This window comes from Mastomys coucha, unplaced genomic scaffold (assembly GCF_008632895.1).
Source record: "Mastomys coucha isolate ucsf_1 unplaced genomic scaffold, UCSF_Mcou_1 pScaffold15, whole genome shotgun sequence".
NCBI lineage: Eukaryota > Metazoa > Chordata > Mammalia > Rodentia > Muridae > Mastomys > Mastomys coucha.
The window spans coordinates 37,201,669-37,215,321 of NW_022196897.1; the positions used below are offsets into that span (position 1 = coordinate 37,201,669).

Sequence of the window (13,653 nt, forward strand, 5' to 3'; positions counted from 1 at the left end):
TGTGTGTGTGTGTGTGTGTGTGTGTGTGTGTGTGTGTGTGTGTATGTGTGTGTGTGTGTGAAGTCAGAGAACAGTTTTGGAGAGTTGGTAGTTCTCTCCTATCTTGTGGGTCCCAGGGATTATACTTCCTTCATCAGGTTTGGTGGCACATGCCTTGTTCACTGGTGGACCATCTCATCAGCCACCTTTCATCTTTTGAGGAACAGACACAGACACACGTGTTCAAATGCACACATGCATGTGAGTGCTCCTGACTCTTTTGAGGTGAAGGATGGAGGAGGGGTTCATTGTCCCATCCAGTCTTCCCAAGGACAAAGGCCCAGCAGAGGTTATAGAGGAACGTATCTTGTCTCTGGGTGCTGCTATGATGGGTCAGGGTGGTTCAGTACACACTGTCACTTCCTCCTCCAATTGTTAATTTTATACTTCATTCCTCTGAATCTTCATCCCTGGTGCTTTTGAAACCAGAAAGCCTTTTCCATCATTTTTTTCCCCAAAAGGATGGTGTTCTAGGCATCAGGATAAACCTTACTCTACATGACTGGAGAAAGCCTCTGGAGATCTAATGTATTATGTCTCTTTTACATTTTTTCCCTTAAGTTCTTTTGGGGGTGTGTGTGTATTCATGAGTGTTTTGCCTGCATGCATGGGTATGCCTGCTGCTGCTGAAGTTTAGAAAAGAGTGTCATGTCCCTTGAAATGAGAAACAAATGGTTGTGAGCTTCCACATGAGTCCTGGGAATTGAACCCGGGTTCTCTGGAAGAGCAACCAGTGATTTAATTGCTGAGCCATCTCTCCAGTACATGCTCTGTCTCTTTTACAGATGCCTGTTAGAAACACTTTCACAAAGGTCCCTCTGAGACCTCAGATTCACACATCTAAATCCAACTCAGATTTGTCTCCCAAAGGCAGTTCTTCCTCAGATGGTGATCCTATCAACTCATCCTTTCTCATCCTGTGATTCTATCAACTCAAAATTTGTGCAGCCATTTCTTAGCTACAATCTTTTCTCACCCCTGAATCCAAATCGTTCCAGAGTCTTTATGGAACTTGCCCTTGCCTAGGTTTTTTTCTTTCTTTTTTTTTTTAATGACTGTTGTCTTTGTTTGTAATGGATCACTTCTTGCTTGAACCAATGGGACCCACTGATCCTTCTCTCCCTACCTTACTTTACCCACATCACCTGGAGCCATCAAAACAAATGGATCTCTTCCACCTGAGGGTTGTGACTACTTAGTTCTGAGTGGGAGGAAGGACTGAATTTTGGAAAATGCTTTACAGCAAATACAGCCAACTTATAATTATATTCACTAAACTTACCATTTACATAACACAGCAGCAATTTCTCTCAGTATGGACTAAAAGGATAACCAACAAATAAAAGTGTTTCTTCCTGGGGAAAGGAAAAATATGGAACTTCATTTAAAAGTGTTAAATATTTGTCTTAGAAATTTTAATGGCAAAATACCAGCCATGGTTCTATTATCAATCGAGAAGTATTTTATTTTTCTCACTTTTATATAAGGTGGTTTTGAAACCACCCAGATGGATCTGATGTGCAACCTTGTTGGGCTCTCTGGTACTATGTTAAGTGACCATATAAGACCGATGTTCCAAAGCCTTCCGCACCTCCCACCTGCCAGACTCCGCCTTTTGTCATGGCGGTCTAGAAACTGCTTTGCCTTCCCAACCCTGCCTTCTGCCACTCACTGATTACACAGTTGGTGGACTTAACCCTGGAAAGCAGTGATTACTTTCCTTTGGCCTTGTGTCTTTTCCAGACACAGTTTCTCCAGTTTGTTCCCAGACTCCCAAACATTTGCTCCTCATTTGCTGCCTGTACCTCAAGATCCACCTTCCATCAGTGCCTCCACTCAAAGCCTTCCTTTTCTTTGCTTCCCATAGAAACTAATTTGTTCTCTTTTACAACTCAGAGGGTATTAGTTTATGAATCACCTTTGTGCCTATTGGGTCCTCCCATCCCAGACGGAAGCTGCTCAAAGGCAAGGACCATATTATTCTCTTACAGTGTATGTCTTCTGTTGAGCAAATCTCTGGGAGCACTTCCTATATGTAGAGCACAACTACATTCTGTGGGAGGGAGGGGTCTGCTAGTGAGCAGAGTACTGCACTGACTTAATGCTTGTGAGGGGAAAGGTAGGGAGCACCAAGTCCTCTATGGAGGAGACAAGAATCCTTCCTCTATCAGGCATGTAGTTCTATCTTATTTAATTATACAGACATAATACACATTGTGTGGGGGCACCTGCATGTGTGCTATGTGGAAGAAGACAGTTTTGGGAAATAGGTTCCTTCCCTTCGCTGTTCACAGGTTTCTAGGATCTATTCCATCTTCAGGCTTACAAGACACAGTTTTCAGCTGAGTCATCTTGTAGACCCTGGTGATTTTACAAGAAGAATCCAGTGAGTTTGAGGAAGCTGAACGAGGGAGTAGAAAGGTATTGCCATTTGAGTTGGGTTTTTCTCTGTGAGTTGTAAAGGAGATAAGGCAAGCCTAGAAAGAAGACAGAATAAGCCCCTGTGCAGGCAGAGGGGTGTCACTGAACTTTACTGTGGCTCGGAGATAGTTGGAATTGGAGAGCAAGAGGATAGATATCTCAGGATCAGCCTGGGTCCTGACTAGGGGATTTTGTGAGGAAGATAATGTAGACAGTGGAGTGGCAGGGCTCCATGCCTCTGTCCACAGCAGCCTCTATTCAGGTGAAGATTGGGTTCTTGGCTTCACCGAAGAATTTCAGGACAGCCAGTTGGAAGCAGAGTCAGAGTTCTTTAGGAAGAGATTTTTAACATAGGTGTAAGAAGGAGGTAGGAGTGGTGAACCACAAGAACAAAGGTTCAGACACACCCAAATGAGGCCCAGGCTTCTCTGGAGAGAGTCATCATTAAGTGAATTTAGTTATTAAGCCTCACTTAGGGTTTCAGCAGCTTCTCAAGTTCCACCTCAAATGTTTATGTTTTTGGTAAATGATATCATAGGATGGTTCCCAATATAAATTGGATGGGGCTGCAACTGACAGGGGAAACCCGTAGGTTATAGGGGCTACAGGGGAAGTTAAGTCTTGGGGCCTGCAATATTACTCAGTGGGGAGGTTCACTCCCTTCCAAGCCTGGCAGTCTGAATTCCATCTCTAGACCCCAAATGGTTGACTCCCACAAGTAAGTCCTCTGAGCTGTTGTGTGTCTGTGCATGCAAGTGTGCACACATTCCTTCTGTCACTAATAATTAACTAAATTATTTAAATAATTTACAATTACTTAAACAATAGTTTAAAAATGTTAAAATTTTAATAATTTAGACCAAGCAATTAAATAAATAATTTATAAAAAGGCACAGTCTCTTTTGCAATCTTTAGGAAATACCTGGCCGTAGTAAGTAACCCTATTCAGGCTGTGAGCACAGTTCATTGTTTTACCATTACTATTCAAAAACATCTCTCTATAAGTGATCATACCCACACAGGCAACCCTCACAACACATGTTTGCTGTTAATGTGCTGGAGTCTGTGGTTTTCAATGGACGAGAGGCTTTAATCTGACTCAGGAGGACCGTTTTTTTTCACCCCCATGTCTCCTTCAATTTTTCCATTTTTCTATCCTGCTTCAGTGTGTTCTGATTTTAGACATAGTCAATTGGATGTTATCCCCTCAGAAGCCATATTCAGATCCTCTGCCCCAGTATCTATGCAGATGTGATTAAGGGTCTCGGGAAGATCCATATTAGATTCAGGAAGGACCTTCATTCAGTGGTGTTTTATATGAGGATGCAGAGGTGTTGGCAAAAAGGCACAGAGGAAAGGCACGCGAATGCTCTGCAGCTGCACATGGGGGCTGTGAGACAGCAGCAGCAGCAGCAGCAGCAGGGACTAGAAGAGAGCATGAACAGATCTGTCCATGAACAGGGTCTTCAGAAGGCCCCCCTCTCACCCACGTTGGCTATATAGTTCTGGTTGTCCTGTTGGGGAGAACACTTCTATTGTGCTAAGCAACCTAATGTTTATTAATTTCTATTAGCTAGCTCTGGGAAAGTAGCTCAGGCGTGCTCAGATTGAAGACAGGGAGCAGGGATCTGGAACCAAAATCTTTCGCAAACAGGAAGCAGCAGCCAATTGCTGAGCACTTGCGGAGTTTTGAATCTATCAAGTATTGCACTAGTCACACTAAGGGATATAGATTCCACAGAGACCTGGAGCGACCACAGCCCAGTAATTACAACCACTTTGTAAAGTCAGTATTTAATTATTAGTAAAGAGATGTAAAGAATGTTGAATTGGGTAAGGAAGCTTAGTTATTTCTTTTTTTTTATTTTTTATATTATGTATTTACTTTATGTGTGTGGCTTCAAAAATAAAGCAGCTTCAAGTGTTTGAAATTTTTTTCTTTTTTTTAAAAAGTTCACCCTTGCATTAGAGATTCTGTGGCAAAGTCACACACAGCAGGGTGTCTCCTGACCCTTCAAAGTCAATTACTCCTTAGCTGGAGGCCTGGTGTTCGCTGTTTTAACAGGAGAATTCTATAATTCGTAGGCTCAGAAACCATCCTTCTTTTTCCTTACTTCCTTGTAGGAAATTACTCCCCAAACCTGTCCAATCAGCAGGGGGTGGATGGACAGTCGCCGGAGTAATGGGAGCTGAATCAATTCAAGGGCTATCTTATCTAAGTGGTTGACAAGTTCCCTGTTCACCTGGTTAATTACATCAGTCAGCCTCTCCTTTCACTATAGGGAACTGGCAGATGAGTGTCAGCAATCCCCTGTGGCTGGGATGTGCACTTAACAAAAATCCCCAGCCTGGCTAGGACTCCAAAAGCAAGGGGATTTCTCCTCCCTTTCTGCAGGCATCTGGGCAAAGCTGTGCCTAGCTCATTGCCAGGAACTATGAAATTACACAACCAAGACCTGCAGTGGAGCCTGGTGGGTCTGGGACCTGAGGACAGGCCACATGGTCTCTCCATTTGCCCCTGGCACCCTGGCTTTCTCCCAGAAGTGTGACTTTATTCTGGTTCTCTTTTATTACATCACTACTCTCTTTGTGCCTGCTATGTTACATGCATGTAGTGTCTGCGGAGAGAGAGTGTAGAGAATTAAAACTGTAGTGTTTGTGGCTCCAAGCACTAGTAAGAGTCCATAGTCAGCACTTAGTCAACTCTCCTTATGAACTTTTCCAATGAAAGAAAAAGCAATTACTTGTGAGTTAGGTCTTGAGGCAACTGGGGTCTTCTTGTTCCTGACAGCTCTTGCTCTGAATGTCACTTTTGCACTCTGTAAGGTGCTCTGCCCTTGCTTCTTGCTTTATTCACAAGCAGGAGATGCAGTGGAGGCTGAACAAAGCTGGCTAGGGTATCTTAACCATACCAAGGCAAGAACAACAATATGGCTTTTGGAGATGACATTTGGATGCTGTTCTTTGAAGGACAACTTCTCAGTAGCACTCAGTATTTGGTAAAGGCAGGGCAGGCCTACCTGTCGGGGCCAGAGGGCTCTGGACATGCAAGGGAGGGCTTGGGGCATGCAAGGGCCCTCACTCCATGTTAGAATAAGGCCTTCTGGTTCTCCTTGGATTTTGAGATCTGTGGCCCGTGCAGTCTTCTTGCTGGGAAGAAGACACGCGGACACTAGGATCCTTCTGCAGCACGTTTACTACCCTCTTCCAGAGGGAAAAAAGGGTCGAGCCAATAATCCGCACTGTTTATATACACCACAGTGCGGCGTGTCCACCCACAGCGCTGCGTGTCTGCCCATGATTGGCTGTTCGCTCATTACCCCACGTGACGCCCCGGGATGGGCCGTGACTTGGCGTCTTTTCATTCTACGCACATGCGCAAACAGTTCTCTCTGCACATGCGCAAACAGTTGTTTACCAGGAGTTACAGCAGAAGTAGGCGCCATCTTGTCATGGCGAATGCCTCTCCAGCTCGACCGCTCTCCACAGAGATCACCATGGTTGGAGCCGAGGATGTGAAGGATGGAGAGCTTCGTACGAAGTATAGCAAAGTGCCCTCATGTCTTTCTAGATTCTTCCCTGACAATGCTGGCAGAGGAAAAGACAAAGGGAGGGCTTATCATTTTTATTTGGTTGTCATAACACAGTACCAGAGACTAGGAGCTTAAAGAATAGAAATTAACCTTCTCTCAGTGCTAGGGACTAGAAGTTTAAGATATAGTTGCCAACAGGTTCTCCTCCGTAGGGGTTCCCTCTTCAGCTGTGGATGACCGTATCTTCCTACCTAACCTTCCATGTTTATGCCTGGTACCTGATCTCCTTGGATGATATTGGCAGTCATACCATATTAGGGTCTGCTGTAATGGCCTCATATTAAATTAATTGCCCCTCTAAAGGTCTTATCTCTAAGTAAGTCACATTCTGAAGTGCTTCGGTTAATAACTTCAATATGTGGGGGCGGGGGGAGTGGGACAGGCACAGTTTATCTCCTAACCAAAGGGAATTGACATTTAAACAAATTCAAGTTCAGTTTTATTAACTACATATGAACCTTTATTACCTATTGTTTTGTTTTGTTTTAGTTATGAATATATGACTATGTAAGGGTAGGTGCACAGGAGTGCAGTGTCTGGCAGAAGCCAGAAGAGGATGTTGGATCTTCTGTAGCTGTGATTGCAAGAACTTGTGAGTGGCCTGATGTGGGTGCTAGAAATCAAACTTTGGTCCTCTTCAAGAGCAATGCTGGCTCATAACTGATGAGCATCTCTTCACCCCTCAGTTCTTATTTTTGCAAATGGATTCAGACCGACAAGACTTGAATTTTGAGCGAGGATACAGGTTGAACATACGAAAAGCTGAATGAACTTAACGGCAGTCAAACATTGAAACGGTTATGGAATTTAAAATTCCAACACCCATCCTGTGCACCTTGTATGACTTCAGAGTGTATGTTACTAGTGTCTCGAGGGTTGGGGACCAAGCACTAAGGGCCTTCTCCTCGGGATTCCTGTTTAGGTCACTTGTATTAGCATCTGTTTTATTTGTTCTTCTCATTTCTGTTTCAAAACAGCCAACAAAAGCAGCTTAAGGAAGGGAAGGCTTAAGTTGGCTCATGGTTTAAGGATGCAGTCCATTATGGTGGAAAATACATGGGGACAGGAAAATGAAAAAAGCGACTGGTCATTGGAAGGAGACAGAGAATGCTGCTGCTGTGCAGTTTGCGCTCTCCTTCTTACTCAGGTGGGAACGCCATCCCTAGGAACACTGCTACTCACCTTCGGGTGGGTCTTCCCACCTTAAGGAACCCAATCATGCCCAGGGGTTTGTTTCTATGATAGTTCTAAGTCCCACTAAGTTTACTATTGATATTAACCATCCTGGACTGGGCAGATAGCTCACTTGGCAAATTGCCTGGCATATAAGCAGGGGGTCCTGAGTTCAGTTCTCTGGGTACAAAGCAACTGTAATGCTGGAGAAGGGGGTGAAATGGAGGCAGATCCCTATAGGTCATTGGCCAGCTAGCCTAGCTAAATCAATGAGTTCTGGACTCAGTAAGAGACCTTGTTCTGTCTCAAAAAATAAGGTGAAAAATGATATCCACATTGATCTTTATTTCACACCTGCGTGGATATGGTCACATTACAGACAGACAGACAGGCAGATACACAGAGAGAGAGGCAGACGCACACTCATAACTTCCACTTGGAGTCAGCCCATAAAATATGCTTCCTGTTTTAGAGACAATGAATTATTTACCTTCATGTTACAGTGTCTTTATATCAAGCAAACAACAGAAACCCCCTTTTGGTTAAAAAAAAAAATTCAGTCTTATTTCTGAATTTGCCTTGAATCTGATATAGACCTGAGGTGGGCCTTGAACTTCTAATCCCCCTGCCTCTGCCTTCTGAGTGCTGGGATTGCAGGTGTAACTCACCATGCCCAGTTGGAAGACAAGTCTTTAAAAATGTGCATGAGGAACCAAGGGCTTGATTTTCCATAATTTTCTACAATGGCTTTTCTTATTTAAGTGATGTATTCCCTTAATGTATGTAAAGCAGTGTGTAAAGCTGAATGTAAAGCAGAGAATGAACCTCAGCTCAGCCAAGTGCTCGCTGATGACAGGGGATAACAGCAGACCCTCCAAGCTGAGATATTGTTGAACACAATAGCCTGTGTCCTCAATGGCAATGGTTTCAAATTCTGTTTCCAGAGTGCAAAAATGATTATATTGTTGTTGTTGTTGAGTCCTGGGGATGTCTTTTGAAGCCTCCTCTGGGGCCACTTCTCAGTGGCTCCCCACTTCACACTGGTTGTCTGTGTTTCTCTCCACTCTAGAGTGACTGTCTGCCCGAGGGGAGTGGCTGCTCCTTTCTGTCATTAAATTGTCTTGTTGGGGAGCTGAGGATCGCATTTGCCAGGGAGGCTGCTTACCTTCTTTGTTTGCTATGGCGATAACAGCTTTGGGTGGGCAGCAGGGTGGAGGCAGACATGCTTTCTCTGTGACTTTCATAGGCTGTTCTGTCTGCTGGGGTGGAACCAATGCTTCATGGTTCTGTAGCTTCTGACTTCTGGGCATCATCCATTTTGATGGAAGCTCATTATCCTGGGAAGAGGGTCAGCGTTGACACATCAAATTGTAGGCTTGTAGGCCGTGTGATATTAGAGTTAATACACTGTGTGTACCCTGACTTCAGACTTGGGGATGCTTTAATCTCACATCTACTTTAAATATGGAGACCACTAATTAAGATTGCATGGAGGGATTTACCAAACCCTTAGGGAAGAAAAACTATTTAATAATTTTTGTTTTCTTGCTACTGCTGATGATTCTCAAGCTAGGATTTGTATAATTAATTGGCTCCTGGTGGGTATCTCTTCTGTCTCTTCCACATTCGCTATTCTCAGGGTAAAGCTAGTACTTTAAAAAATTAAGACTTTTTACATTGCAACAGCTCAGTAATTACCTGGTGGGTTAGCTATGTAAAAATGGGTTCGAGAATAAACAAAACATGGTGTGTAGTTGATGGACTATTATTTATATATGAGAGAGTGACATTCAGATACATGTTGTAACACGGCTGAACCCTGAGGACTCTGTGCAAAGGGAAGCAGTATAGAAATAAAAGCATGGCTTCCTGATTATAAAGTAACCCAAAGATCCAAGGTTACGGAGATCATAGAACTCACCAGGGCTTGGGAAGCAGAAATGGGCTTACTGCTCAGTGGCTTCAGGGTTCCTGTTTGAAGTGATGGAAAGTTCTGGAAAGGGAAAGTAGCAACAGTGTTCAACATTCAGTGGCACTTAAGTCAAAAGCTATAAAATGGCTAATGGTTATGAGTATTTAGAAGCTTTAAAAACCTGATTCTGATGCAGGAAGGGTATATAGAACATATACACATTACATAAACATAAAAACTGCTTTTTGAAAAAAGTTTCTTAAGTGTTTATTGCCTGAATATCCAGACCTGCTTGGGACAGTTTGTGGATTTGCAACTTGTTGTATAGAGAGATCTTTCATGTCATCCTCTGGCCAGTATGACAACTTCAGACAGCTATAGTACAATTCCCCAAACTTGGGAGAAATCATACTATTTATGGAAAATATTTCAAGAACCTGGACTCCTTTAATCCTTCTAGAAATAGTAATTTTATCCCTGGAACAAGCCAGATGGTCAGGTTGCCGCATGCTTTCTGCTTGGGTGGGTTTTGTTTCCCTGTTTGCACCCCTTGCTAAATCATACTAGTGACTCTACTTGCCTTCCTCCCACCCATGAAGCAAGTATATAAAGTTAACTTTAAAAAGAAGTTAGATGACGTATTAGTTAGGATCCTTGAGAGAATCCTGTTTGTGACTATATAAAAGAGGGATTTATTTCAAGGAATTTGTGATGAGATGTTCTGGCAAATATGAAGTCCCAAGAATGGACAAGTGAGCTGAGGAACTGCAGAAAAGCTGATGTTGGCATGCTGAGTTTCACAGTAATTTAGAGGTAGAATTCCTTCTTGGGGGCTTAGATTCTCCTTAAGTAGAAGGTGATCCACTGATTCAAATATTAGCACACCATTAAAAAAAGGATATTCACTCTACATCTGGACTAATGTTTAATAATGAGCACCAATATCCTTAGCCACAGAACTGACCACAGACCCCATAGATGGGGATGTGTCAATGGCAGAATCATCTTTAGCCAGGTGTATTTGTTGTCTGTTATATTTGCTTCTTTGAGAGCTTACAGAAGGATATTCCAGTCCCTTTCCACCTCCTCATGTAGGTTCAAGTCTCATGTTGTCATTATTTCATCAGCTGGTAGGGCTGCCTTCCAAGCCGAGGTGGGTTAAGAGGTATAGAGTCTTCATTGTGGATGTGTTGAAGGTGTGAATGTGTGACTGCAACAGCTTGCCAAACAGGCTGGTGTAAGTCTATGCTATGGCGAGTTCTGCCAGTCAGCCCTTTGGGAATCAGCCATTTTTTGTGTAGAGGGATTTGATGGGGTGCATGATTTCACCATTATTGCATCCCCAATTAGTCGGGGTCCAGGTGTGTGTTAATAAACGTTAGCTCACTCTTTGTTACACCAACGACCCCACCTTGACTTGATTCCAGGGATTTTGTGCATTTAATATTGTTCGATTCATTATGTGGTTGTTGTTCTATTCTGAAATGTCTTCAAACATCCCGAGACTATTTTCGTTGTTGTTGTTTTTTGTTGTTAGAAAGCATCCCAACTGCTCAGGGATGTAACTGAGCAGTGGACAGCTCTGACTTTGTCCTTTTCTCACTGATAGACTGGTTGCTTCATTGGATGAAGACCTGTTTCCTGGGGCACAGAGACCAACTGCTAGGTTCTTTCTTAAGGTAAGAGCTTCACTATTACAGACACCCCTGGGCTTTAGTTAGAAGCTCTGGCTTAGCCTGTTGGGCATCCATACAAACTCCTGCATGTCTTGGAACTCGTGTTCTCCAGTTTGCCAGTTTTCTGCCCGATCCTACCTTGCTTCTGTTTACTGTTCTGTGGTTCTGGGATTTGGAATGCTAGTTTGGGCTTGCTATATTTTTGTTCAGAACAGGAGGAAGTCTGCAAGCCCAGGGACTTCTTGGTGGATGAAAGGCATCTCTAATATTGCGGGAGTCATGTATTTGATTAATTAAAAGAGAACTAACCTAAAGTGACCTTCGTTAGATCATGGGGATCTGTGTGGGATAAGGAATGATGCTCGAATATAGTCCTATTAAGGGAAATACACTGCTGAATAAACTCAGTGTGTATGAATACTAATTATTGAATGCTCAGAATTCTCGAATATTTAAGTGGTAAGGCTTAGGAATGACCCAAAACAGGACCAGAGTGTTGTTCCAACCAAGAATTGATGGGCATAAATAGAAGCCCATTTAAAGCTCTGCATGTATTGATAATGTCTTTTACTCAATTTTGGTCTTCAATGTGGTGCTTAACACAGAGGCTCCCCAAATTAGATTGCTAGCCCCGACCTCCATTTTCCCAGGTGAAGAGATCAAAGCAGAGGGCTGGTTTAAGAGGTCAGGCTCCAAATGCCATGCAATGCCTTTTGTGGCTATAAGGACTCAGTCTCTTCTGCCTGGTTGTCCCGCCCTGACTGTTAGGAATGCCAGCTCCTAGCCCTGAGGCCTCTGACTGGCAAGCAGACCTCCCACCTTGTGTTTGATGGGTGGAAAGGAGGAAGGCAGGCACCTAGAGGAAGTTGTCTGAGATCATGAGGTGATTGGGCCTGGGCCACGTTTACATTTCTTTTCTTGTCCAGAGAGCAGATTGAATTATTAGCATCAGTGTATGTTAATGATAATTACATGTTTTAAGTACAAAGCAGGATTCTGTAAAATGTCTGGTGGGATGCCTCTCTCTTTGCCTTTCTGAATAAATGGCACTGTGCTGTTCTAATTAGGCACAGGAAGGCAAGCATGTGTCTGTGTGTTATCATCAGTCTTCCCTAGGGTAAGAGAGAGGGTGGTGCATGAACTGCTACTTCAGTTTATGAGTGTGTGTTACTAGTTGTCCTCTATATGTGCAGATCAGACAGTTGAAGGCCCAGCTGTGAGAGATGGGGGTGCAGGGTCATCTTCCAAGGCAAAGAAAATTTCTTGTAACCGTGTTAAACCACAGCTTTGGGAACATCATAACCACAATGGTAGTAATAAACCTAAATAAAATGAATAATTAAACATAAAAACCATAAACATAAATATTAAATAAATAAAAGTAAAAAATAATATTGCGATAAGTAAATCCATAACTCTACTGTTAGCCATCATTAGCATCACCACAGCTAACATTGTGGCTCTGACTTCCTTGGGTACCAGACTAAAGCTTTATATGTGCGGTTCTCTTGTAATCACCATGGTAGGTAATCCTGGAAGGTAGACTCTATTAATATCCACATGTCATAGAGGAGAACACTGAGTTACCCAAAGTTAGCCAAGCCCCAAAGTGTCAGAAGTGGGATGTGGCCAGCAGAACATCCCAGGACAGGGCCTGCCTAGACTGTTGAGGATGTTTCACTGGATTCCACTCTCACCTCCCTGCCTGGCCATGTGTCTTTGACTACCACCAACTGCTGGCACTTTATCTCTTCTGCACTGGGAACTCCCCCACCCCCAAATTTTTATTATGTATATATAAGAAATTTTCAGTCATTTTTATCATCAGAGAACAGAAGCTATCTGGGACTACTTGCTTGCTTGGTGCCCTGTATCTGGAGCATTGCAGTTGCATAGTAAGTTGTTACCTGCTCCCTAGAGTCTCAGCTGGTGATGTTCTCTTTGCATTGGTTTGCACATATACTGAACCCATCTGCCCACCTCACTAAGACCGCATGGAATAAAACACCTACTATTGACCCTAGATATTATGGCTCACAAGGAGCAAAACCCTATGTTACCACCATGTCTTCCTTTACATGGAAAATTTGCCTTCTTTGCCCCACATCTGATCTCTCTGGCCGTAGCTTTTCTCAAGTCAGCGTACTGACTGCAGTGACCTTGCTGGCCTCAGGCAGGTAGGATGAGAGCTTGGAAGCTCCCCACGGTGATTGGTAAATGTGTTGGCAGATAGACAGGTGTCCTGGTTTCATGTGTGTGAACCTGTGTTAGAAATGCTACTGATGATGAAGCCTCATTTGTGCAGGCCTATCATCAGCTATGTGTTGCTTAATATAGCACCCCGGAGTTGTGGCTTAAAACAACAACTGTTTTATTTGCTTGTGGTTCTGTGGGTTTGCAGCTGGGGCTGGGCCCAGCTAGGTGGTCTTTCAGCTAGTAACAGGTGGGCCATCCTTACCATTGCACTAAACTAGTACCTGGGAGATGGGATTTAGGACAGACCTTTGTAAACTCCCTCTACTCATGACCACTTTTTCCTGAGAAGTTTTTACATGACTCAATCGTATATGCATATGAAATAGGTATACAAATCAAAATTACTGACAATAAGTCAAAAAGAAATTTATTTCAAAACAATTCTTTGAAATACATATGATTTGCCATTTATTAAAAATGAAAACATATTTGCATGCTAATGAGATAGATGTTCTCATTTGTCAAGCACAGTAAAATCCAAAATCATACTAATTTGATATTTACATGCTAAGGAATGACAGTAGGAAAATATTAAGATTTTTTTGTTTTCTGTAATTAAAGCTGTTATGTTTCTTTGTTGGCT

At 43.0% G+C, this 13,653-nt stretch overlaps 1 protein-coding gene across 6 annotated transcripts in view; it reads left to right on the forward strand.

Annotated features, from left to right (window-relative positions):
- Positions 1–13,653, forward strand: part of Lypd6b (LY6/PLAUR domain containing 6B) — a 188,966-nt gene that overhangs the window by 128,763 nt on the left and 46,550 nt on the right. For all 6 annotated transcript variants that reach the window (XM_031370188.1, XM_031370186.1, XM_031370187.1 and 3 more), the window contains one exon: positions 10,748–10,817. The gene's annotated coding sequence lies outside the window, so the exon portion shown is untranslated. The remainder of the gene's footprint in view (positions 1–10,747; positions 10,818–13,653) is intronic.